The 245-nt window shown below is 40.0% G+C and overlaps 1 protein-coding gene across 1 annotated transcript in view; it reads right to left on the reverse strand.

Moving 5' to 3' along the window:
* Positions 1-245, reverse strand: part of LOC116690868 (macrophage mannose receptor 1) — a 13,782-nt gene that overhangs the window by 1,203 nt on the left and 12,334 nt on the right. The window lies entirely within an intron of this gene.

Here is a 245-nt window from a genome sequence, read left to right on the forward strand (position 1 = left end):
TTGTGTCTCCAGCTGCTGGTTTTGTGTCTCCAGCTGCTGGATCTCTGCCGTCAGCTTGCAGTCGTTTTCAGAAATGACAGGAGTAACTACAACGACGGAGAGAAGACTTGGCCTTTAACACTTTGTTTCAGGGCAAAATTATTTGTACAACAGATGTGTTGTACATTATAATAAAATACATTACAGGATGGAGTCACATTTCAAATCCATCTTAAAACAATAGTCAGGTGTCCATATGAACATTG

Source organism: Etheostoma spectabile, chromosome 6 (assembly GCF_008692095.1).
Source record: "Etheostoma spectabile isolate EspeVRDwgs_2016 chromosome 6, UIUC_Espe_1.0, whole genome shotgun sequence".
In the NCBI taxonomy this organism is placed as follows: domain Eukaryota; kingdom Metazoa; phylum Chordata; class Actinopteri; order Perciformes; family Percidae; genus Etheostoma; species Etheostoma spectabile.